Below are 27,021 nucleotides of genomic sequence, written 5' to 3'. Positions count from 1 at the left end.
AAAAACGTATGCATTAGAAGTAAGCACTGATTTGCATATTATGAAATTAGGTGGCGTGCTCAATTTCCCCCCTTTTCCCTTTTAAAACTCATTTCTGCGTAAGGTGGATTAGGATCAAAATCTTACTGAGCTTCAGACTCGGAACACAATGAAACAGCAAAAATACGCAAACCAGATTACTTGCTTTGTTGCTTACGTCTACCAAAAACCCATTTACAAAACAGCTCTTGTTTTCAGAGGGAGGATCATGTAGTTCAATAATAACAGAAACAGTTTAGTATTTGTAGATTAGATGCTAATACATAAACAGCATTTTTTTTAAAGGAATGGTTCTGGATATATGAGCAAATAGATTTTTAAAGATGAACCATGTCTCCCTCTGATTTTGAAACAGAGATGGGCAAATTTGTTAAATCCCATCAAGCTGAAACTGTGAGATAATATATTCATTTTCTCTCCCCTGTCAGCAAAGCAGCCCAAACAGCTGTGATGGGGAAAATGTATTGACACCAAACTATTATTTATAGACACATATGCCTTTTACAAAAAAAAAAAAAAAAATGCTCATAAACAATTTTCAGTGTCTTAGGCTGCAATCCTCTATATACAAATTCAGTAGTAAGTACCATTCGAGTTGAGTGGGACTAACGTTTGAGAAAAAATGCATAGGATTGCATTCATTGTTTTAATCATAAAAGTACACACACACACACACATACACACACACACAGGAAATAACACAAAAGCCATGCCAATATATATCTTGATTATTAAAACTATGAATTTTATTATTCTAAAAGTAATTAAAACAATTATGTAGTTAAGATAACTTTGCTATAGGGCACACAGAAGTTGTTTTGGGAACAGAAAAAAACTGTGTGCCAATGATAGTACAGTATATTAAAGTATTAATTTGAATTTAAAGAGCTGTTATTGGTTCTGTGAATGTTACTGGAGTTAAGTTGATCTAGTGTTACAAGGGAGCAGATGTTTCATGAAAATATTACCCAGTACATGAGTAGGCATGTACAGTGGTACCTCAGTTTTCGAATGTAATCCGTTCCGGAAGACCGTTTGAGTTCTGAAATGTTCAAAAACAGAAAACTCAACAGCTGACAGCTAGGCCTCAGGATCTTGCACGCAGCGGAAGCCGTGTGGCATGTTCGACTTCCAAGGCATGTTCAAAAACTGAAGCATTCACTTCTGGGTTTACGGCATTCAAAAACTGAAATATTCGTCAACAGAGACATTCAAAAACCGAGGTACCACTGTATAGGATTATAATGTAACTAAATATATTGAATCATATATAGCCTTTGAAGAAAGTAGAACAATCTTACCACAAACTTTCACCTAAGTCTCTATTGCACTGGGAATCTCTAATGATCAGCACTGACTACAACAATGTTATTTGAGGTTTGTACAGCAATCAGCAGTAACTTTAAGCAAATTCTTAATTATATATATATATATATATATATATATATATATATATATATATATGAATGAGATTTTCCATATCTGGGTCTTCTTGCATTGCTGGATTCACCTTGCGGTTCTGTGTTTCTAAATCACATTCATAGGAAGCTCATCTTCCAGATCTGGAACAGTGTTTGGGACTAGTGAAAGAGGATTCTGAACTATGCCCTCGTGGATTTCGACAAACAAGGGGATGTAGGTAACAAAATCCAGGAAAGAGAGAACACCTGCCTTTCCGCGGTTGAACTTCTGTAGGGCCTGAAAAGAAAATTTTAGAGAGAGCTTTAACATTACGAAAGTTGGTTTCATAATAGGATTCTTAATTAGAAATGCATGGAACCTGTTATAATTTTGCTTGACGATGTCACACAATGGACTTAGCAACATATATGCCCTGATCTAGTTGGGTGCAGTGCCTTGGGGGCACAGCAGGGGCGCCACAACTAACAGGTGGGGGTGCATCAAATTTTGTCATTTGAGATCCCAAGGTCCACCACTGCCATAGACAAGGCTCCCTCAATGCACCTAGAGGAGCCAGGAGCACAGGAGAAGTGCTGGCAACTGTTCAGGGACTTTGGGTTAGGGTTGGATTGTCAGACATAGAAGTGTTATAGCTAGAAATGCCTACCAGCTCCTCATCCACAATAGCTACTTGCACTGGAGAGTGGCACTGAAGTTAAACAATTCTCATTAGCCTGCTAAAGATCCTGTCAATTATTTAAGAAGGCTTTGGATTCTTATTTATCCAAGAACCTATGTTGGTATATTTATAAGTACCATGCGTGTAGGCAGGAAAAATTCCATGTCAACCTGGTTACATTCCGTTTTACTTGTTGGTTGCTGTGCTTGCTTCTTGATAGCTGCCCCTAAATTTGAAGGGGGAAATGTTTTTATCACGTAATGACCAAAGCCCAGCTCATGAGAATATATGCTGGCAAAACCGAATGTGTGTATAGATGTGTGTTTAGAATGGAAAATCTGCACCAATGGGGAAATAGCTCCCGTTCCCCTCAACATGGAACTACTGAAAAAAAGATGCAAAGGCTATTTTGGAGCAGTTAGCAGAGATGCCCAAGAATGAAGCAGAGTACATTTTGGATTCTCCAAAAGGTTGTATCCAGATAGGATTTGGAATTCTACTCTTCTGCTTTTAACCACCACATAGGCCAGTGATCATTCAGTATGTGAAAACAAAACCCTGATGAAGGAGCCTGCTATAGTCATTAAGCTGAATTACATAAAAGCAAACCTCAAAGAATGGTTAAAATGATTAGACTGCTTGTTCACTGAAGATCAAGTTATTTTCCATGGTTGCTTCCCAGCATGGAGTATTTAGTCACTAGTGCCTTTAAAGATCCAAAAATGGGACAGGAGGCCTCTTAACTATCATCCTGCCCTGTATGCTTGGCACCAAATTCAGACGACTTGGAGAAGTTTCGTTCAAATTGCCTGTTTTTTCTCTTCTACTTTGTATACCTTTCCGTAAGAAAGCAGGCCTATTTTTAGGAGCTGGCCGATGAAGCTGAACCCAGTGGTTTTGACTTTCACAGTTGTTGTTTTTCCTTCCCTTAAATCAAAAAGCAGGGGGCTTGGGGATTATATTAAAGCTTTCCTCTCTCTTCATACAAAGTGGTGACTTTTTAAAAAAGTGTCTACAAATTCTCTTCACGTTTCATTCAGATTGCTAGTTGTTATGATCCTCAGCATCCCTCCTCCTCCTCCACCTCCTTTCCAAGGTTGCAGGTTCAATCCCTGTATGGGGCAGCTCTGCACTGCAGAGGTTGGACTAGATTCTTCTTCTTCTTCTTCTTCTTCTTCTTCTTCTTCTTCTTCTTCTTCTTCCTCTTCCTCTTCCTCTTCCTCTTCCTCTTCCTCTTCCATCTCCTCCTCCTTCTGACCTACTTACTCCAGTTGACATGTCCAATTGGCTTCTGTTTGGACAGTTCAAGGACTGAGTTGAGAATTGCAGCTTTACGTTCCAATCCTATTGATTGGCTGTGATTTGTGCTGCTACCACTACAGCTGGATCCGTTTCCTGGTAAATGGTTCAAAGCTGCCATTTCCACTCTGCTTGCCAGATAAAATCCTTGGAACAGGGTTTAAAAGGAAGCATGAGGTTGTGCTTAGGAATTGTAATGTGGTGTATTGGATACGGTATAATTTGAAATTGGTCACAGTGGGTTACTCAGGTTCAAGTAGTTGCTCAGCTACGAAGCTCACTGGGTGGCCTGGAAAAAGTCATAATCAGCCAACCTAACCCACCAACGGGCCATTGCAAGAATAAATGAGGTATGAATTGCAAAGCACTCTGTGCATCAAAAAATATAATAATAATAGAAATGATAGTTGATCATAATCACATCCACTTTCATTTTTGGGATGTCACATACATGATTAGCACAGAAAGCATTAGCCAACGAGTGCTGGTAGCTTTTTGGGGGGGTGGGGGGGTGTCATTTTTATTTGATTTTACAAATACAAATTTGTAATAATCCGAACAGATATCCATATACAGAGAATACTCTGAATGTTACGACTCCCCCCCACCCCCTCCATGGGGTCCCGTTTTGAACATGTGCAACTGCATATTCTTCCATACTCTAAATATTATAGCAATCCATATTGTCCATGGTATTTGTTACACTACAAGTAGAATCAAAATCCTGCCAGTGTTTCTATCTGCTTACAGCGGTCTCCTAAATAACTTATAATTTTTTTCCATTCTTTTATAAAGTTTTTGTCCCCTTGGTTCCAGAGTTTTCCAGTCAGCTTTGACATTTCGGCATAATCCAACAGCTTGGTTTGCCATTCCTCTCTGGTAGGGACGGCTTCTTCTTTCTGTCTCTGGGCTAGTAGCATCCTTGCGGCTGTTGTTGCAAGTGCTGGTGTCTTTCACTTTGCCAGCAATGGTGCAGCTGAAGCATTGTATTCCATGTGAAAATGCTTGAGCTCCTGCATCTGACCTTATGAGCTACCATGTCGGTGCAGCAGCAGCTCATAGGATTGGGCTACCACTATGTGCTTGAGAGAACAGATTGCAGAAGACCAATAAGAGTTCTGGCGTGAGAAGCGGAGGGCAAAAGAATGGCAGATAAGATTGTCAATAATGTGAGCTAATGCACAACAAGTCCAAGGAAGCATGCATGTAGCCAACTAAGTAGAGTAGACCCATTGACATTAACATATCTAGATTAGTCATGATCATTAATTTTAACAGGACTAATCTGAGTATGACTAACATTGGATACAAGCCTGGTGTGCCAGTTGGGGGGGGGGCGCACTTTGGGCTCCCCTGAAATTCTTAAGGAGGGGGGCAGACCCCATCCTGATACAAGCCATGTGCTGTGATGTGGCTTCAGTTCCTCAGAAAAGTGAACACCATAAGAAGCTCATTGTAGCATCAGCTGAACTATCTCCAGCAATGGAAAATTTTTTGGCGTCATTATGAAAAGATTCAAAACCAGTGAAGCAGTGTTTCTCTGTTTTCAACTATAGAATACCAAGTTAGTTCAATCTTTCATCTGCTCCAAAATGGTAGTTGTTAGAATATGTTTGTATGGGCATAATGAGAGTACAGTCAGTTAATGTACAAAATAAAATTAAGGGACAATAAAGCCCTGTATCTATTTTGTAATAGAAGGAAATGTAACCTATATCCTTTTCTATGAAGATAGTGAGAACTGAAGAGTTTATGAATAAGAAGCAAAATGGTTAAGAGACAAAAAACATCTGAATTGACCTGACCTACTGTATGTGTCAATGAAAAGATCTGACCTTATAATCTGCCTTACCTGCCATATACCTGCAGTATAAAATTTATACTAAATACTAGTGCCATTTGATACTCTCTCATTCTACTAATGCTACTCTCAGCTGAAAACAACTAGGCCAAACGAACTTTGGCTTTTATTATCTCCAAGGCATATATGATGTCTTGGATCATACATGGTACAGTAAGCCAAGGTCTGGAAGACTAAAGTCATAGCAAGGATATCTGTCTCTACAGCTTTATGTTTAGCTCTTCCCTGTCAAAAGTGCCCCAGCCTCTGAAAAGTATCATATAAGTATATAAATATTTCAAGGGGAGTGGGTGAAAGTGATCATCTCAGGAAATGCAACCAGAGATTTTAGACTGGTGCCTTGCAGCCATGAAAAGAAAATGGGATCGTGAAGGGTTTGACTTACAAAATTAATAGCCTCCAATGAAAATCCACCTGCTGCCAGCTCAAGTGCCAGTCGGCGAATGCTGACTGATCCTCCAGTCGTTCTGTTTGTTTTCCTTCCTTTCTCTCCTTCATCGTCCTGGAGGAGATGCCAGAGATCTTTTGCTTTCTCAATACGAACGCTTAAGGCTTCAAAATCCAGTTTATTGACCAATTGCTTAATCACTGGGCTATGGGTGAGGAAACCAAGATAAGAATCTTTCAACATCTGCTCCTTTTTATGAATTACATAAATGAAATTACTCTTCAGATTTTTAGCAGTAGAGTGATAGGGATTGTAAATATTTTTCATTGATAGAATGTTTCACACAAGGAATTAAAGCTGCAAGAATTTAATTCAAGGTTTGACAAAATAATAGCACTGATGTCATAGTCTTTTTCTCCTTGAACACTTTTCTTACTGAACTGGCTCAACAGAATGTTTATTAATTGCACATGGATCCGCCATTTCTCTATTCCCAACAGGTTGCCACCAGCACCTACAGGGCACCAGCAGCTATTTAAAATGTCTTTTTGGTTGGAATCTTCCTGAGCTATTGACACTAATACCCACCTTTTGTGGAAGAGGCAGTGGTGACAGTTTCAAACAACCTGCTTAGTAGCAAGCACAGTTTTCTAGACGATTCTGCAACTCTGCAAATGCAGCTCTGCATTTTGTAGATCTCCACAGTGAGCACAAAGATGGAGGGATGCATATTGCACAAATAATTGTGTGTGTCTCCAGGGTGTCATTTTGCAGGAGGGATTCAATCATAACCTGGAAACTGAGGTCTGCATAATTGAAATGAATAAAAGTGCTCTGTTGCCCTAGTGCAACAAATCCACTTTTTCCAATGGGATTTTTGCATTTAGGAAAGTGATGGGAAAATGCAAGTGTTGAATGCTGACATACAAACACCGCACAAGTAAATCAAGATGAATGCTCAAGCAAGAGGTCAAGAGCCCTTTGTGAACTGAACTCTCTTGTGCATGTCAGTCATGGGAAAAGCCTGCAATATTGTGACTACTTGACTGTTTATGAGTCATGGCAACAAAAGAAACACTTTCAGGATTGCAACCTCAGTGGCAACTTAGTGCCATTATTCCCTTAATTTTCCAAGCAATGAGCACGAAGCTTTGTTCCGCAAAGCCTTAAGGAAACAGTAAAAAGGAGTTGAACGTGTGCCACGTAAATGGCACAGGCTGCTGGATTAATTGTTGGCACTCACAGGGCAATGGGCAACCTTCCAGTTGGGACATAGTTTGAAGTGCGATGGTGCCAGCCTGATGTATTACTGGGAGGAAGCCAATTCTGTACAAAGCAGATGAAGAGGAGGTGACACTAAGGGGCAGAGGGAGAAAAGAAAGGGAGTGCGTCCTGAGGTGACTGGTACGTCCTACAGAGACTACCAAAGGAAAATGTTGTTGTGTTAATTGGGTGTGTTAGTTACACTATTTTGCAGATGAACTTGCTAAAAATACACATGGAACAACTTTAGGTTCTAAACAAGGAATGAAAAATGTGTGTAACTGTGAGAAGAAAATTCATGAAAATGAAATGTTTTCTCTATCAGTATAATGCTTCCTGTTTGGGGAGGATGCCAGCAAAATTGCTCATCTTGTTTGGCTACCTAGTTCCTAGCTAGGTTTAGGAGTTACTGTCTATCTTCTCCTTCTCCTTCTCCTTCTCCTTCTCCTTCTCCTTCTCCTTCTCCTTCTATTTCTGGCATGTTCACATTCCATCCGGGAAGTGAAGAGGATTGCCTTGGGCTCGGGTGGCGGTTAGGCATTGGAATGTGTTGTTGGTGTTTCGGGGGGCAAGGTGTGGCCATCGCCTTCCCCGACAATTTTGGGTATTGATATTAATATTAATATTAATATTAATATTGCTTTCAGAATCTGGCTGTCCAATTTTGGAAAATGGATGCTGAACGAGATGAACATATGGTCCGACCCTTCAGGGGTCTTCTTTTTTTATCGACTACCTTCAGTCTAGACACCATGGAAACTTGGATATTTGGCTCTATTTTACCACAAGAAGCTTATTTTGAACAGAAGTCTAAAATCCGAGAATTGACAAGATCAAATCAATACTATCACAAGTGCACAAGTCACTTTCTGGCTGTTTTCTCAAGCATAGGTACTATCTGTTTTAGGTTCTAATAACATCCATACTGGCCAGTGCTCTTTTCTGGGGGATACAGGGGTACGCATACCCCTAAACATTTTGTGAATATTTGTACTTCTGTTCACTTACTGTATTTATAAAATGGAGATTTTCTTGAGTCAAAACGAGAGTACCCCTAAACATTTTTTTTAAAAAAAACCCCACTGACACTGGCTCTTGATTAATCAAACTCATAGGCAGAAACACACACACACACACACACACACACACACACACACACCAGCCATACTTTTGCGGAAGTTTTCTTCTGGTGTTTTGCTTGTGCAATATGGACATCTTCCACTTAGAAGGTACAAAGAAGCTATTATGACTATTATGTTTTTTTAACTCTCACCACCCCCTGCCCTGGTAAAGTATTCATGAAGTTACGGGAACGGCTAACTCATTTAGAAAATGTAATGTAAGCCCCATGACTGATACAGTATTGCATCAAATTCCAGTTTACTAAAGGGAGGAGAGTGGGTTATTTTTGATGCAGCCCCTTTTCAACTGCCTTCTTTACTGGAAGAGAACAACAAATCCCTTTTTATTCCAGCATAAGGACTGTGAATTGGTAAATATTTTGAGAATTTTGCCTGTAGTGTTTGCCTACTGAGACATTTTTTTAAAATGCCTGTGAAGTCGTACGGCTGGTAAGACTATTCAGTCATACCTTTGCTGCCCTCAACTTCTTCAAACCTCATGCCAGTAAGAAAGACCAGCGGGAGTCCTGCTCTTCCTTTGCAGCTGTCTTCCTCATAAACATCACCCCTGGTATCCCATTTTATAGAAGCCACAAAACATCCCATTGAGCTTTCCCATGGTCCTTTTCTTCATGGCCGCAGCACAATATGGCTGCTGGTCATGGAACCGGACATTTGATCACATTCAGAATCTGCACAATAAAAGGCATGCCTCAACTTCACAGTTAACGTGTTTTCATGGAATTACTCGGTTGGATAATATGCTTTTGTTTATCATTTTTAAAAATGAAATCTATGTAGCATACAGTCCTGTCAACCTTTTTTTCTCTCATGAAAGAATGTTTATACCTGCGGGCAAGGGCTAATGCACTGAAAGGCCTGCATTCATGGGCAGAGTATTAAGCGATTCATGGTTGCCAAGGTAAGCAGTGAAGGCATCCCCTCAGCAACTCTGCTGGGTCTAAAGGAAACAGTCTCCAAGGAAACAGGCTAACTTCCTTGGAGACCAAAAATGTCCCACTTTCTTAGGTGCAAGAAAATATTCAATCCTACAGCGAGAAGCAAAGGGATGCAATGTGTTCTATTTTTAGTTTTTCACAGTAACTTAATTTAGATTTTGCCCAAGGGTATCACTTAATTTCAGGGGGCACAGGGACTAATGAGCCACCATGGTAAGAGTCTCTTACATTTGCAAGTGTTGTGGAAGGGAACAGACCGTTTATCCTACAACAAAGTTTCAAGGATCAGCTGCAGCAGTGTTAGTAGCCACAAGCTTGTTTTCAATATTGCAACCGGGGGAGGAAAACACCATGAAAGCTTTTTATTGGTGGCCTCCTTATACACAGCTGCTATCACATTCCCGTCAGGTTTCATAGATACAACACTTTTATCAGGCAAATGGAATAGCTGTCAATAAGAGGCACCCTTTGACGGTCCGAATTAAGGATGTCCCCCTCCCACCCACCCAGGAGTTGAAATTTGTCATCTTGACTGTGACGCTTGCTTTGAAAAGACATCAATGTGCCACTTTCATCAAGAGTCAAGACAGTCAAAAGTAGTCCGGGAAGTCACACTTTATCTGCCACATACAATTTTGCTTATGACGTAGGACGTCACTATAATACATTTGCGATCATGCCTCTGTGATTGTCTCTAACAGTCTAGATGGCATATCTAATAGATGTCAGTCTTCCCCATAAAAGTCAACTCGATCTTTAAATCCCACTTATTTTGCAAAGCTGTTTTCAATTTGTTTTCCTGTATCTGAGGCTAGGGATTTTTGCAAAGTTCCACCTGGCCCATCACATTTCAGTCTCTCTTGTGTGTGCTGCCGTGTGTTTTACACATACTTTGGGTGCCCACACATAGAAGCACCTGGGGTACAGTCACACTGCATCAGTAGCCCCATTTTGAAAGCCACAACAGAGTAACTGGAGACTGGGCACTAACCAAGATCATATACAGTTGTATGTTGGATCTCAAACGCCTTAGCTCCCGAACAAATCGGCTCCTGAACAATTGAAACCTGGGACTGAGTGTTCTGGTTTTCTAACTATTTTTGGAAGCCAAACATCCAACAGGGCTTCTGCGGCTTCCGATTAGCTGCAGGAACTTCTTGCAGCCAATCAGAAGCTGCACTTTGGTTTCTGAACATTTTGGAAGTTGAACGGACTTCCGGAATGGATTCCGTTCTACTTCCAAGGTACGACTGTATATGGGCACATTCCCAAATTTACATAATTTAATAGGTGCTCCAGACTTGGGCTTATAACTTCTGTCTTCATTTTATGGTTTAAATATTTTGAAATAAGTTTCTAAAGTGAACTAGTTGCTTGTGAAAATCAACAAGATCCAGCCCGAAGGCATACTGTGCTTGTGATGCAAAGAATCCCCTCAACTCATCTTTGCTTACTGGTGGAAGGTAGTTGGGCTTGAGCAAACCTTCCCCGCCCCAATTTCCACTGACTCCCCTCCTGCTGCAACCCTCTGCACCACATCTCATGCCGTTTGGGAGGGTTCTCTGACCTTCAGGAGGAACTTTGTGGAGAGGGGATACAAGAAGCTGCAGTGGGAGCTAGCAAGTGGGGAAGCTCCACATAGTATAATACACCTTGTTCTTTTTAGATTCCAACCAGTTTGATTCTGATTCAAACCTGTGTGATTAAGGCAATATAAAAGGGGGCAATTATCAGGATGTTTAGGGGATCCAACTTCCTTGCCAAACATTTCCTTGCCAAACATATCATTGCAATTTAAAAGTCCTGTTTCAAAACTTCCCAAAGCAACCTTAGCTTATTTCTGCTGATCTGGAACCAGAGATGAATTTTTATTTTTAAAAATTGAATATTGAAGGATTCGTTATTGTGCATACAAATGGTTGTCGCATGTGAAACTAGCTGACCTTAAAAGCCTGAGCTATTATTATACATGCATATTTATTCCATATGCCTCTTTGATTAAGTTTAGAAGAAGGCAAATGAAGTGAGCAGCACTGAAGTGACCTTCCCAGGATGTATGGGCAGTGTGTATGGAGGTCCTGGGATGCCCAGACAACAACACCCCCCTCTTGGCATCACTGATGTGATCCAAAGGAAAGGAAAGCAATATGTTAAGTACCATCTTGGCTGTAGGAGTTGCCATAAGGAGGCGTTTAAGGTGCCATCCAAGAGTCTTAGGGACTCTACTGCATATTTTTGTAGGATATACTCCTTAGCCCTTTCTTCTCCCAAAGCTATCCCACAAGACAGTGGAGGTTTAGGATTACAGTATTCCATCTCCTAGGTTGATGAGCCTCATCTGCTCTTCGCTTCCATCTACAGCACATACAGAAACTGCCTTCATGACCGCTGGGCCCACTACTGGTATCAATACATCAGAGCCTGTACAGCTTTGCACGCAGGGGAAGCCCCTAACTCACCAAGGGTTTGAGGCCCATCAGCTACCCTCACCTGGTTTAGCTGGCCAGGCCAAAGCTGGGGCGTGGTTGCTGTTGCATGAGCCACAGGTGAGAACTGAGTGCAGGGTGGGACCAAAGGTGGAGAAATACTCCAGAAGGAACTCAATGTGCCCCCCACCAGAGGTACTACCACTCCCCTAACATCCATACACCCCAGAGAAAAAATAAAGTGGATTCAAGAAATTATGCCAGATATTTTTTTAGCAATTCCTGAGTTCTGCATTTGATTGGTTTTGATGGTAGCCCTAACTGTAAGAATAAATGAACTTCCTTGAGGAACAAAATATTTTCATAAGTGATACACATTGTGAATTCAGCTCTCCACCACAACCTAACTATACATTATGCTTTGCCTCAATTGACAAATGTTTATTGACAGAAAGCATGAAGATGACACATTAACGAGAAGGCTTGACATTCTCATCCAAGGATGACTTCATCAAATTGACCACCAGACAAATAAACAACTTGGTTCTTGTAAAATGAATAAATTGATATGAAGTCACTGGGAAGATGATAAAATTTATTTTGGGCTTTTAAATATATAGACAAAACACTTGAATCACTTCCTGATGAACCCAATAAACCATAGCAGGTTCATGCTAAGACCAAGAACGAGGCTCAGCCAGACCGAGTACCTCTGTAATTACTATTGTTCCAGTAAACATTTTTTACAATTAAGTGTCTTGTGTTTACACTTACTCCTCATATATGCTACAAATAAAGCAATAAGACATGGATCCTACAACAATAATAAATCAGAAACAAGTAGAAAAAATAATAATCCCAGGTATAACAGTTCCTATACTATATACACATGGATTCATTCATTTGATGTTTAAATAACAAGGAAATCATTTGTATTAGGGCAGCAAGATTTATTTGCTAAACTGTTTGCAGATTAACTGTTATGGGAACATTTTAATTGGAATGACTAGAACCACATACATGTCCCAAAGCCCCAGAAGTGATGGCGTGGATTGGCTCTAATTATATGAACTGGTTTCCATCTAAATATTTTCCACCAGCTATTTTGCTCTGCCTTCTTTTCCTAAAATTGAAGCTGCAAAATAGCCACAGTCACTAATCAGTTTGGTCACTGCAGATGGGCTTTGGTTTACCGTATATTTTCACTTACTCAAGCTGTGTCACTTTCTCAGACAAAGCTGCCACTACACAGAAGAGTTCGAGGTTTAGCCTGTATTGTTGACCTGGGAGTTCAAGAATCTGGAAGAGAAAGAAAAAGCTGCTTACATATATTGAAAGTCATTTGGGTTAATAATCAGTGCCATCAGCTGATGAGCACTGTCAGCTCACGAAACCTTTGTCCCAAGCCTATTAAGCAAATGTAACATAATGGTTCTATGATGAGCTTATGCAATAGTCATTGGCTGATGGAGGTAAGTCATTGTGCATGGGAAAGATGGAGAATCCTCTGTTGGATCAGAAGCCATGTGCAGAAAATGATGCCAAATGCATGGTTTCCAGAGGTGGCACTCTCCCCAGCACCACCACTTGGAGGTAATATTCATGCTTCTACAGTGGATCAGAAACCATGTGCACAACACAAGACCAATGAACCAATGCTTTAAAAATGAACTATGTGTCACTGTGTGTAGGTGGATAACCTAAAAAAGATAAAATAATAAAAAGTAAGTAATCTCCAAAGCTGCTGTCAGGAATTCATATATAAAAGGGAAAGCCCATTTTTGTGTTTAAACTAAGGTGTTAGGAAACACAACTGTTCAGCATTATGGGCCATTTCCTTTGTAACCATTGTAGTGTATGCCCTACTTGCGTTAAGCTAACAGAAAGCATAAATCCTGTGGATAAAAGATGGTACATTTCTGAGGCATTTTAGAACTGCAACTACAAAAGGTGCTGCATATCCACATAGCCTCATTTATGGTGGAGTGAGAAAGGTCAGCAGCGGAATCTGTGGACACTGAAGCTGTATTTGGAACAAAGACTACAAGCCTCATAGGCGAACTGTTTTGTGGATCTAAGACATAATGATAAGCATTTTGGACTCTTGAAAAAGTTACCAGTCTGAGGCACAATGGGAAGCAGAGTTAAGAAGAGAAAAGTTTCCATTTAACAGAACTGGCCTCTATTATGTCTTCTTCACTGCATCCTGAATCACCTGTTGGCCTATTTTAAGGAAAGTTGGAAAGTGCTTATCAGAAAGGTAATAATAATAGTAGTAGTAGTAGTAGTAATAATAATAATAATAATAATAATAATAATAATAATAATAATCTGGGTTGTGCTTCAGGGCTGATGAGCTTAGTGCTGTTCTTTTCTTTAGAGGGTCCAGCACTGAGGAGAAGCATCTTCTTTCCCTCCAGTGATTCTGGGCCCTGATATATGACCATAGTGGGATGCTATGCTGGGAGCAGGGCCCAGAGGGAAGGATAGTCCAGTGCAGCTGCCTAACATTTCTGTTTCAAATGTAAGGTTTTAAAAGATTAAATTATACTGGCTTCAGCTACAGCGGGCCAGCTGAAGCCCCAGACACCCAAATGGCTCCACCTAGTCCTGCATTTCACTGCACTGAGACTGTTAAGTTGTGGGTTGACATAGCAGACAACACAGCGATTTCTCCAAAGCAGCTCTTTATTTTGTAAGCTGGAACAGAACTAACTGAGGAGCTTAGTCAGCCTGCTTATATAGAGCTCCAGAACAATGTAACTGTTGCCATTTTCTAAAACTATCCAATCACTGAACGTCACTTTTTGAGCCTTCATTTGCATACAAAACTATCCAATCACTGAACGTCACTTTTTGATCCTTCATTTGCATAACTATCTACAGTATCCCCCTGCTGGCCCAGGGTGAGAACTTCAGTACATAACAGAGACCTGCACCCTCAAAAGCTCACACGGAAAGTTTTAGGATCATGACTGTGCCTAGTGGTTTGTCCTAGGCATCTGGTATTCAGAAAGAATACACTACTCCAGGCTGCAGTGACATCAGCACATAGAATCATACATATTGGAGGCGGTGGATCTTAGCAAAAGTGGTGCCACTATCAGAGTTCTTGAAAATAGCCCTCCCACTAAGATGTTAATGTCCCCTTTCAGCAATAAAAACTGTGTGTGTGTGCAAGTCCTCTCAGTCGAATGAGAAGGACATTCTACCAAGTCTTGGTTTTTATTGAAGAATCCCACACCAGACCCCAAATAGCATCTGCTCCACCATAATTCCTGCATTAAATTACTGGCGCAATATGTTTATTGCCGGTGGTTAGCTTTTAGCCTTTGAAATAGTTATGATGTGAGCCGTTTTTTATACTACAGTTTGTAAGGAGAAGTCGTAATTCAAATTTGTTTTGCAAATACTTCGACAGACTGAAGCGGTCTTCTTTTTCCTCCACAGTGTTTGAAGCTTTTTGGTTTTTTTTTAAATCTAAAATAGTAAGCACTCAATACCTTTTTCTCATGTGCTACCTGGTATGTGCAGCAGCTGCAGCAGCATAGGTGCCCTATATCTGACTTCCTAAGCCAGTCATGGGCGAGATGGGAAACTAATAATCACACTACTCGAACATCGCCTGACAATGCATTTGTTGTTCATACTTTAAATTAGATGCAGAACACCATAAGCTCCGGACTTCAATGGCCATTGCATATAAATAAAATATATTCCAAGAGCTGGTTGGACTAGACTCAAGCAATGACATGCATGTGTAGCTGAGTGGTCCCTTCTCTGCTTCCATGATTTTCTAAACTTATTAGGTTACAGCCAATGAAGTCACTGCAATGGAGCATCTCCCCCACATCACTTGTGCCTTCAGCATCTGCTCTGGGCTTTGCCACAAAGCAGACTGGGGGGCAGTGCATGGTTTGAGGGGAAGATCCACTGCATGAGCAGAAATTCTGTGTGTGCAATGACTTTGCCAGATTCAACCCTCTGTACTAGGGTTAAGCCCAAGGGGATGCTTTGCAGCACACCCTCTTGGTGATCTTTCTTTCTTTCTTTCTTTCTTTCTTTCTTTCTTTCTTTCTTTCTTTCTTTCTTTCTTTCTTTCAAGTAGCTGACAGTTATTGTTTTAATAGCATTTGAAAAGCACTGGTCTCTTCAGGGAACATTGCCGTCCTTTCCACAAAATGAGGATCTTGGCGAGCTTGAAGGTGTGGCAAATTATAGAGCATTCTCCTCCTAAAACATACAGTTGTGGATATCCTGAAAGGAAGAAAGTCTGCTGGTAACTCCCCTTGATATCAATCCCACAGCAGCCTGCCCTCCGCCCAGATTCCTCCTTTGCCTCAGAAACCATGAAAGTATAACATGCACCTTCCTCTCGCTTTGTTTGGATTTGAAGCCAGGTAGGAGCAGCAGCTATCAATTTAGGTAGATGTACAGCTGAGTAAATAAAATGAAAGGCAAGTATAAATGTGTTTCCTCATGCAAAGTTTGAAAAACAGGCTTGGCAGAAGCAGAGAAAAAAAATCTAAACAAAACAGGAAAAGAGGGGCTGCTTATAAATTATACTTTTTTCACCTCAAGCTTTTTCGATAGCCCAGAAGTAATAAGAACGGGTGTTTCTTGGACTGGCTAGGCATGCATTCCAGCTCTAAATGGCTTCCTGTTCAAAATGTTCAAAGCCAAGAAGACTGAGGGCTCCCCCCCCCCACTTTCTGGGGTTGGTTACAAGTGTGTGAAGCATGAGCTTTTATTTCTGGCCAATGCAAATGTTTTTACATCTCCCCTCCAGCCCCCCAGAAGGATGGCAAAATGTGACCAAACTGTTTTCTTCTTCAGCTAGGAAGTTCAGTGATTAGCCTTCAGTTAATCTGTAAACATTCACACTTCCCGTTAAAGACGGTTTGGGGGCTGGAGGAGAGGACCAGTTCAATGTCATTCTGTGTTGGCATCCACACATGTTACTCAGGCTGAAGGCCTGCTCCACAACTTAGGCTGAAGTAACATGAGGGAAAGCTTGGATGTTTGAGGGTGCGAAATGTACTAAACCATTTCCCTCCCAATACACCTGAACCTATAATTCACAAATTATAAACTCAAGGCCCGGTTTTGGGTTTTTGGTCACATCAGCCTCAAATATTATTTAGTACGGCATGTTCTCCATAGATTTTCTTTACAAAATAATGAACACCCTAATTATGTTGCTAAGAGTGAAAATAACACACCCAGAAAAAAAGGATATGTAATGAGTTGTGCCACAAATGAACCAAGGAAAGATCCCTCTTGAAACTACTGGAATATCTTACGTCCAGATTTATTCAGTCCTTCAGACCAATCAACAGCCTTTCCAGTTACCGTTTTTTCTAGCTTCTTCTGCTTCTTCTTGTTGAAGATGAGGCTATATTTATTAAGTGCAATAGTCCACATAACTGTGGAGTGCTTCATTTCAATACCTTGGAATACACTCAGAATTTAAAGCAAGCACGGTAAATGCAGCTGAATGCAAAAAAAGCTCTTAATAAGAACACAAGGAACCCCCTGTTGGATAAGACAAAAGGCCTGTCTTGTCCAACAACCTGCCTCCCCCAGCGGCCAAACAGATGGCTGTTAGGCAGGAGCTAAACACAATAGATCTCTTCTTCAATAGACTTCTCCTGCTTCAATAGACTTGCTCCTGCACCTCCTGGAAGTAGTAGTGTTTGACAATGGAATGGGATTACCATTTTGTCCTAAATGGTACTTTGGTATAACCAAAACACAGATGTTGGAGTTCAGGTGAATAGTATCTTTGAAACCTTTGCACTTAAAAGAGCTGTTCTTTATCTTACGACTGCATAAAAAAGCACTGAGAACTAGATGATGTCACCACACTATGCCTGTTCAGAAAAAAAAGGGGGGGATCCGTTTGTGGAGAATGTAAGCTTTTGTTTACAGCTTTGAGTTTCAAACACGGTATAAATTACAAAAGATGTTCAGTAGATAGGTATCACTACTCCAGTACTATTCTAAGGTTCTAGTCTCTGATGTTTCAATCTATGTATTAAACGCTGTATTTGCAAGCTTTGATTTTTCTGTAAACCACTTTGAGATGCATGGTGAAAAGCAGGGTATTATAAATTTCTTAGATAGAAATAGAACAAATATACCATCAGAAGCACTACATAGTGTACTAGAGTAGATCTGCAGGGCTGATGGAGCCCTCTGCACTCCAAGAATACTCTAAAGGTAAAGGTACCCCTGCCCGTACGCAGTGGCGTAGCGTGGGGGGTGCAGGGGGGGCCGGCCGCACCGGGCGCAACATCTGGGGTTAGGGCAAATCCACAGGTTAGGGGGCGCAAATCCACGGGTTAGGGGGCGCAAATTACTTGCCTTGCCCCGGGTGCTGACAACCCACGCTACGCTACTGCCCGTACGGGCCAGTCTTGCCATACTCTAGGGTTGTGTGCTCATCTCACTCTATAGGCCGGGAGCCAGCGCTGTCCGCAGACACTTCCGGGTCACGTGGCCAGCGTGACAAGCTGCATCTGGTGAGCCAGCACAGCACACAGAACGCCGTTTTATCTTCCCACTGGTAAGCGGTCCCTATTTATCTACTTGCACCCGGGGGTGCTTTCGAACTGCTAGGTTGGCAGGCGCTGGGACTGAACGACGTGAGTGCACCCCGCCGCGGGGATTCGAACCGCTGACCATGTGATCGGCATGTCCTAGGCGCTGAGGTTTTATCCACAGCGCCACCCGCGTCCCTTCAAGAATACTCTACACGAATGCAAAGCCAGAGAGAATGGGAAAGGACAGACCAAAGGCCTAGAGACTGCAAGGCCAATGAAGGAACTTGGCAGCGGAAATGTAGCTCATTTTTGCATGTGTGACTTTTAAACTTTTTTCCAGGGTGCTTTGTGTATGAGTGTCTATATTTTCAATCTGAATATAAAACAGACGTTGGCTAGAATCCTTCCAGAATGACTGGAATGTATATTTGATTTACAAACAGCCTTATAGTGCCTTTTCTCCCACAATAATAACAATATTTATGAGAGGCACATTCCAGACTAAAAGGTATTCTCAGCTTTTGCAAACGCCCTGACTTGTACAGCTCAGGCCCTCCGACTTCCTTAACTATAGCTGGGCAGGGTGAGATGGAAGAATTTCATTTGATTGGCACATGTGATTCACCCAGATGGCATCTAAGGTAAAAGGAAGAGTTTAAGGACCATTTACAATACCTGAAGGATTCCTTAAATTTCTTATACCAGGTAAGAGAAAAATCTTAATCCTGTTACATGAGCCTAATATACTTCAGACTATTTCAGTGAATCACTGCCATTACCACTATACACAGCTATGTTCTGCATTAGCTTCCCAGACACTGAACACAATGTTGGCAAAATTGATAAAATATAAACCTAATGAGTCAGCCGCCAAACTTTTTTTTTTGTAATCTCCAAGACATACAGAAGACAGCCCAGACATATTGCCTTTGGCCCAGCTGCAGAAGTCTTGGAAAAGCTTGTGTGATAGCAGTCTAACTGCTGACAAATGGTACAGTAGTAGAACTTACATGGAAAATATAAGAGAACTCTTTTGGAGAAACCAGGCATTTGTTCACATCCTGAAGAGCTTGTTCAAGGTCATTTAGGTCAAGCACAAAATCCTGGAAAAAAAGAAAATACAGAAAGTTGTATTGGATGAAATACCCCATCTTCATCTTCTTGCTTTGTACAACATGGTTTAGATGCCATTTTCTGGCCTTCTGCTAACAACCCACTGCTAGTAGAATAGTAAAGGTAAAGGGACCCCTGACCATTAAGTCCAGTCGTGGCCAACTCTGGGGTTGCGGTGCTCATCTCGCTTTATTGGCTGAGGGAGCTGGCGTACAGCTTCCGGGTCTTGTGGCCAGCATGATTAAGCCGCTTATGGCGAACCAGAGCAGCTCACGGAAACGCCATTTACCTTCCCACCACCTATTTATCTACTTGCACTTTGACGTGCTTTCGAACTGCTAGGTTGGCAGGAGCAGTGACCGAGCAACGGGAGCTCACTCCGTCACGGGGATTCGAACTGCTGTCCTTCTGATTGGCAAGTCCTGGCTCTGTGATTTAACCCACAGCGCCACCCGCATCCTGCTAGTAGAATAGCAGAGTCTAAATTAACCACACCCAGTAGCCTTCCTACTTGGATGTTCTCTGTCACCCAGGCAGTGGCGGAGCTTCATGCGGGGGGGCAAGCTGCAATGGCACCCTAACAGGATCGCGCTGCCAGGGGCGGTGTGCTCGCCCCGCACTCCTCTTCCTCCACCAGTGCACCCAGGGCCCCCTTGACTGTGTTCCCATTGGCTCATCAGCTGTAGCATAGTGATTCCAGAAGGTGAGTCTGGTGCCATCCAGACCTCATCCTTCAATGCCTTCACTTTGAGACAGGATGTGGACATCCTCAAAGAATGAGGCAGAGATGGACAAGATTTGAGAAGAAGCTGTACTCAGCCACAGGCATGCCAATGACGGCCCTTCTCTTCTTGTTTGTTGAAAGAGTTTTCGCTGTCATTGCAAGGCAGCGGTGGCGCTCTTATAGGCATTTCACTTCTCAGGGGTGAGATCTGAGGTGGCACTGGCTTCTCCCTAAGAGGGGCAAAGGGCCGCCAACAGCCTTTGTGCTGGATTGAAGTGTGGTGTGCAGTGATGCAGCACCCTTCAATGCAAGAAGGCAGTTTCCAAATGTATTTTCCTGGGGGTGGTGGATTTTCAGCAGTGGTGAGCAGGCAGAGAGCAATGGCTAGGTGCACATTCACTCTGTCGTCCCTCCCAATATGCAACCTGAGGCAAAGGGCTCAAATTGGCTAGCGGTAGGGCTGAGACTGGATAAGTTAGCTCAGTCAGTGTTGGCTTTTGCAGGTCAGTATAGTAGTATTCTGGGAAAGAAGCTGAACAGCTCTGCTTTAATCCTTGAATGTCTCCCAAGTCACTGATAAAAATGATGTGACAGTGCAGTTGCAAAGTGGAAACACAACGCTCTCTGGCACAATAGTACATTCACAGGGCTGACAAATATTAGCTAATTAGCTATGTGGAACACAGCTTTGCAACAGCTTATAAATCATAAAATAATTTATCTTTTTTTACAAGATATATTAAAAAAACAAGTTCACTGAAGCAATTGTAGGAGCACAGAACCTTACTTTAATCTTTTTTAATAGCCACAGTTACGTTTTTTCTTGATGTATATAGATGTCTTATCATTTTTATACAATTTTTATAAAGTTCTGATCATGAGACTTCCCCCCACTCACCTTTAAAATTATGGGAGCCTTCACACCCTGGTTTTTCACATTTATTTGAGCACTAAGTTAAAACAGGGACATGGGTGGTGCTTAGGGATGTGGGTGGCGCTGTGGGTTAAATCACATAGCCTAAGGAATCCCCATGACGGGGTGAGCTCCCATTGCTCGGTCCCTGCTCCTGACAACCTAGCAGTTCGAAAGCATGAAGTGCAAGTAGATAAATAGGTAGCACTCCAGCGGGAAGGTAAACGTCATTTCCGTGCGCTGCTCTGGTTCGCCAGAAGCGGCTTAGTCATGCTGGCCACATGACCCGGAAGCTGTACGCCGGTTCCCTTGGCCAATAAAACGAGATGAGTGCCGCAACCCCAGAGTCGTCCGCGACTGGACCTAATGGTCAGGGGTCCCTTTACCTTTACCTAAGTTACAACAGACAAAGATGATATTCCACAAACTTCAGTATGTTTGCAGTGTAGTTAATATGTACCTTATCTGGGTGCAATCTCTGATATAGAGCACTTTGTAGCCTTCTTTCTTCTGGAGGAATCTTGGAATTCTGAACAATTGACTCTAAATAAGCTTCTTTATTTTTCTGTTCTAAAATCCTCTTTGTATCTAGATAACAGAAAGTGAAGGAGACAGGAAATGAACAAACAAAAACACTGGTAAAACAACTTTATCAAATAAAGTAAGATTCTGAGGATTCTGAATGAAATCTGGAAGCAGCATCTCAGTTTTTTTGTGGCTCTGAAGCATATGGCATCCACAAAGAAATTTGAGAAATTTGTTTGAGAAATGTGATCATTTCTAGTTATTATATAAAGCCACCTGATCTGCAACTAGGGATGGAAGACTCTGTCAGTGTCAGTTTCCTCAGTTTCCCATTCTTCCAGTCTTAAATTCAGTTTCCACAGCTGTTTGTGAATATTAATTAAAATAATCTTCATTAAAATTCACCAGCATTTTATCCATACTTTCTCCTATTATATGCATTTTCTACACATTGTCTAGTTGGAGAACTGCATTGCTAAATTTGGCAAAGTGAGAATTTTGAAGTCTAGCAGGGTTTTAGTCTGTGCATTGGGTGGAGATGTGTGAGTTGGCTAGTTTCTCCTTAAAATGCATACAAAATTGAATCTCTCCTGGGAAGAGTTTGTGGTCAGGGGACTGTCCCAAGGGCCAGAGAAAGATGAACGGATGTCCATATTTGGCTCCCATGCCTCAGATTCCCCATCTCTCTTTTTTTATATCACAATATTCTACTGTGAATGTTTTCTGGTTATTGTTTCTTTCTGTATCCCTCTTGAACTCCTACTTACAGTTGACAGGGTACAATCTTCATTTTTTTCTTAGCCCACAGCAGCACATAAGGTTCAGTTGTTTTCAGGAAGCCTTGGGCACAGTCCAACTCCATTCTACAACCCCCCTTCCCCTATCCTAAAAGGAGGAGATGTACTCTGTTGGGCCAAATGTCCTATTACTATGTGAATAAGGAGAATTGGGAGGCAAACAGCCTGCTGTCATTTCTGTTTCTTCCTTAGAGCTATGACATGGTGAGATAAGAGAGTGAAAAGGAAGTCCTGAAGTTGCCTGGGGATATTTTTGTTTCCCAAATGAAGACAACCCTTGCCCGTAAATGAGGATCCATAAGAATCAAGTTCAGCTCGCAAGTGGCCATGATAAACAACTGGAGGGCTCTGATAGCATATTACAAGACATGCCTTCTCCACAACATCCTTGTGCAAGTCATTAAAAAAAGAAGAAGAGGATTTCCTGACTGGGTACATAATGAAACAGGGCAAATATTCTGAAACCAGAAAAATGCAAATAGCACTATCAGTTCAGATTCACATGGTATCACCTCTCTGTGTTTTTGTACTAGGATGTTTTTTTGGGGGAAATTGTTAATAAAAATAAAATGAATGGGAATTGTTCCTCTATGGCAGGGGTGGCCAGCCTGGCGCCCCCCAGAGGTTACTGAACAATTCCTGTCATCCCTGACCCCCAGGGGGACTTTGAACAATAAGGTCAGGAAATGTGAGGTTGGAATAGAACTCATCATATTTGTGTAATGAAAAATGGCTTGTGATTTACTGTTCTTTATTTTAAAAAGTCACGTTCATCAAAATACTTACCACTCAGCTCTGATAATCTTGAACAAATTTCTTTATACTTGCTCCAGAAGAATTTTATTTTAAGGTCAAGGTTTTCATATGCATCAGCCTCAAATCAAAAATAATGTTAGTTTCAATTCAACGAACCCCAAAAAGCAAGTTTTCATACATATTTCCTTCTTCACAGGCACAACAGCATCCTGGTGTTAGTGCAATGAATTTCCAGGCTAGTAATTTTTTGTGGGCAAGGAAAGGTGAGAAAACAAGCCTTTAAGTTTTAACAGACTCAGCGCCTGCCAACCTAGCAGTTCGAAAGCACCCCCGGGTGCAAGTAGATAAATAGGGACCGCTTACTAGCGGGAAGGTAAACGGCGTTCCGTGTGCTGCGCTGGCTGGCCAGGTGCAGCTTTGTCACGCTGGCCACGTGACCCGGAAGTGTCTTTACCTTTATGATACTATGTTACAAGTGCAGAAACAGAGCTCCCACCATTTACAATCTCTGGATTCTCTTAGATTCACTCTTTAATTTATGTGATCTCATCAAAAAAGGGGAGAAGTCAGGCAATAATATTTGTTTGTTTCCCTTATCCTGTGTTGGTAAATGGCTGCTCTGATACCTTCACTGATACCTGCATATGATAATTAAGATTTCTTGTCACTATGCAGTGGTTCTGTAATCTGGTTTCTAACAACCTAAAACCTGTAGATCACATTGATTTTGTGTGCTAAGCACCAGGAGTGACTAATTGCCATCTGCTTTATCAGTGGGGCAGGGAAAAATACTTCCAGAAGTGATTCTTGAAGTGTAGCTGTTCATAAGCAAGTGAAAAAATAATTATTCTTGTGCAAATCTTTCCATACGGCCTTCCATCCCCCGAATATTGCTTTTCCTTTAGTTGCTACCAAAGTTTACCCAAAATTTACAAGGAGAATCTAAGATTCTCAGGTTAAACATTTGAGGATTTTTTTTAGGAAGCAAAAGTTGGGACTCTGTTGAACGTAATTACTGTTTTTCCTGAACATTTTCAGCATCATCAAAATAGGCACTCCTTTCTTGGCAATTTTTTCTGAGATTCTTTTGAACATGTTTGTGCCAGGGCTAGGCTGTGTGCGGCAGCCTGAAGTAGGATGAATGGGCTATCAGGGCCAATTTAAAATTTATGTAAACCATTAGGGATACTGGAATGTTTCAGGACTTGGGAAGACCTTGTTGCTCAATGAAGGCTTGGTTGGAACAGGAAGTGCTCTTATTCTCTTTCATGAATAGGAGGATCCAGCAAGATCCACCTTCACTGACATCTTTTTGGCGCCAGGAAAAGATTTATCCTCTCCACCCCTCCCAGTCTTTTGATAGACTGAGATGATGCTGTTACTAGTGTGCTGCTTCTTACTGTTAGGGGGATTGGTTGTTGTTTTGTCTTTATAATATCTTTAGATTCATGTTTCTAAATGCAACTAGCAAGTGGCTGGGGAAACTCAGCCGGATGGGTGGGGTATAAATAATAAATTATTATTTTTATTATAAGTCCAATTAACAATACTACTATTAATGAACAGCTGGCTGTCAGTCTGAAGGCAGGATGTACAATGCGATCCAGCGGGAAGCAGAGCTGGGCTTTGCATGGTCAAATGCCCATTTAGAAAGCTAGTGCCTTTGAACCTTGTATAAATTAATATGTTATGTCATGAGTGATTACAAGTAATTTTGCTCAAGGTGAAGCTTTAGAGGCCAACTATCACTTCCTATTATATACATGCAACAAAGTCAGTTGACTTTAACAGGACTTGCGACCATATATAGCTAAGTACAAAATGTATTTACCCTCTTGAATTAACACCACTGTTTTATGATGTTATCAACATTTCATCAAACAATGATCATGAATGGAGTGATGCTTGCTGCTTATTTTACCTGTTTGACCAGCATAGATGAAGGTTTAGAGGATGGAATTCCACAAAGGTTGTCCCCCTTTCCATCCATGTTTAGGAGAAGCTTCATGTCTTTGCCTTTCCGCCTCTTCTGTCCTTTCTTCTGCTTAGTTGTGTTGGATAACTGCTCCGTCATTGTTGCCTGGAGTTGCATTCTTTGATCTGACCATTAAGAAAGATCAGGTTGTAGCCATTTATAACGTCTATTTTTGTCCACATTCATCACTAAGCTTAAACTGCCAGCATAACATTATGAGAGCTATTGGCACAGTTTGTTTGGATATTCCATGAGGCATACCCCATGAAACAAGAATGATTTAGTGTTGTTTGTAGAAGAGTGGTAAATAATGTGGCCAATTAATTTGTACGTTCTTAAGGACTACACTGTGAGGTGTACAGTATCATGCAATTTGCAAGAATGTTTTGAATGTTAACTGCCACCAAACCCAGGAAGGAGAGTGTAAGCAACTGTGTATGGATGACTAGTTATATTGATCAGATAAGGCTTTCTCAGATTTTTGGAAATTTGACTTATATCTTCTCAAAGACCATATTAGAAATTTTGATACGTCAAAGTCAGCTACGTAAACAATTCTAAGGGCCAAATTAGATGATACATGGAATGTGTGAATAACACTTCCCTACTGCACTGCAGCCCCCCACAAAATTGCCCTCCAGAACTGCCTTACACTCAGAGAGTGAAGCTGCCATCGATTAACTCCCATTGATTAACATTGCCATCATCCTGATCCTCACAGCTGCTTTTTAAAAAACCAGTCATTTGGATTTTAAAACAAAACAAACAAACAAACCAAACCAAACCAAACCAAACCAAACCAAAACAAAACAAGATAACCTGAAATGCAGTCACATATTCCCCATGTTATATAGTTTGACCCACACAAAATTATTGCCTTGTATGTATTTTTATGAACACCAGGATTGGCTCACCATTTATAACCAAGTATGAAGTATGTTTGAACATAAAGGAAACTTGTCTACTCAAGTGAGAGCTATCTTCCTTCATTTTGAGTAACTTATTCAGTGAGGAACTTCTTCTTTTTTGAAAAAGAAGAAGGTAGATATGAAAAGATTCCATCCATTTGCACAAAAATTGCTTTGAAATTGTTTGGGGTTTTTTTTTGCATATATTATGTATGTGAAAGTCAGTTCTCTTGAATACCAAGTTCAGAAGTGCATAATAGCCCCATATGGGTTTGAAATTAGAGAACAGCATTATGCCAGATGAATTTCATTTTCTTGTCAAAATGTGCATAATCTTTTCCCAGCAGTTAATCAAATTTTACAAAAAAGGGAAGTGTTTTCTGTTTGCCCTCCAAGCTAAGGATTCTAATCACAGTTAATGCAGAGCTAGGCAAAATATCCCAAACACTGTTTGGTCCCACAGCCACTTGAGCTAAAGCTTAGGCAGTGGCTTTTATATGCTTTTTGTAAGTCTGCCTTTAGCTCATGTGAAGGCAGGCAAGACTTGGGGTGGAATCGGTCACATGAGCTAGCTGGAGTTGGGAGCTTACAGTGAGTATGCAAAAAGACTTTACTGAAGCTTTCAGTGAGTTGGGTTCACGAAGTTCCTAACTCTTGGCCAGGCACGCTTAAGGATCACACAAGTCTTTTGTCCCCAAGCTTTGGCAGCTTCTCTGACCTGTGCTGGGTGAGCTACAACCATCCAATGTGGCCTCAGAGGAGGAGGACTTTTTTTGAGAAGAATAAAAGGGCATCTCTGGGAGAACATGGCTAGCTGTGATCTTTTGGTCAACAGTAATATGAGCTCATGCGGTAGTCGCACCTTCTTCCATTCCCCAGTAGCACAGTGTCTGAGCTCCAGAACATGAACATGAAATCGTTCACCGTGTGGAATAATGAGCAGATTGTGCAATCAAGAATTAAGTTATGAAGAAATGCAGACTCTGTGCTTTGGAAACTCAATTTAGTACTATGAATGGAACCAGCTGTGAAAAAGGGCTATGTTGTGTGATGAAACCACTTGGCAAAGCCAATGGAGGAGGGATGCACATGACTCCTGCTTTTAATCTGCAACGGATATTGATGATGCATCAAGAGCACCAAAGGGGCAAAGCATCCAACCAGAGAGACAGATTTTATCAGAAACGTGTTGGGAGTCAGGGGCAGAATTCTAGAGGATAAACACTATGGCAACTCAATTTGGCAGAGGAGTAGGCTGCAACAAAGTTACTTAATTAGACTTGTCGCCCCCCCCCCCCAACATGCAACTGCTTTGTATTAATCAACAAA

At 41.3% G+C, this 27,021-nt stretch overlaps 1 long non-coding RNA gene across 2 annotated transcripts; it reads right to left on the bottom strand.

Moving 5' to 3' along the window:
- Nucleotides 1–1,518: 1,518 nt before the first annotated feature.
- LOC114593402 (uncharacterized) lies at nt 1,519–22,368 on the bottom strand. 2 transcript variants are annotated; one of them, XR_013392070.1, is made up of 5 exons: nt 22,024–22,368; nt 21,192–21,319; nt 18,992–19,084; nt 12,647–12,735; nt 1,519–1,737 (listed from the first exon to the last, which is right to left on the bottom strand). It is a non-coding gene; the product is annotated as an uncharacterized LOC114593402 (long non-coding RNA). The 2 variants fall into 2 exon arrangements; XR_013392069.1 differs by lacking the exon at nt 1,519–1,737 and adding an exon at nt 5,645–5,872 and having other exon boundaries at nt 22,024–22,364.
- Nucleotides 22,369–27,021: the final 4,653 nt, after the last annotated feature.

The sequence above is a fragment of the Podarcis muralis genome, chromosome 3 (assembly GCF_964188315.1).
Source record: "Podarcis muralis chromosome 3, rPodMur119.hap1.1, whole genome shotgun sequence".
Lineage (NCBI taxonomy): Eukaryota > Metazoa > Chordata > Lepidosauria > Squamata > Lacertidae > Podarcis > Podarcis muralis.
This window is presented reverse-complemented; position numbering and strand designations above follow the sequence as displayed.